The following is a 326-nucleotide window of genomic DNA, read 5'->3' as shown; positions in this document are numbered from 1 at the left end:
AAAAAAAAAAAAAAAAAAAATGCACTAGTGTGCTGCATTTCTGCATATGATCACTAGGGAGAGATGAAGTGCACTTTTTTCTTTTTATTCGAATTGCTGGATTGTTTTTGTTTTTTTAGTCCACTTTGTTTCATACATTTTAAAAAAAAAAATAGTTGGAATTTTAGACAAAACAGAGTTTTCTACGTTTTTATTCATGCTGGACTGCCTTTTAAAGCTGATTTAGCTGCTGATTAGTTTATATCAGTTTATATCTAATGTATTAGAATTAAACATCAAATAATTTTTATGCAATTTTTAAATCTTCCCCTTTGATTTAGTTTCAG

Source organism: Oryzias melastigma, linkage group LG22, assembly GCF_002922805.2.
Source record: "Oryzias melastigma strain HK-1 linkage group LG22, ASM292280v2, whole genome shotgun sequence".
In the NCBI taxonomy this organism is placed as follows: Eukaryota; Metazoa; Chordata; class Actinopteri; order Beloniformes; family Adrianichthyidae; genus Oryzias; species Oryzias melastigma.
This window is presented reverse-complemented; position numbering follows the sequence as displayed.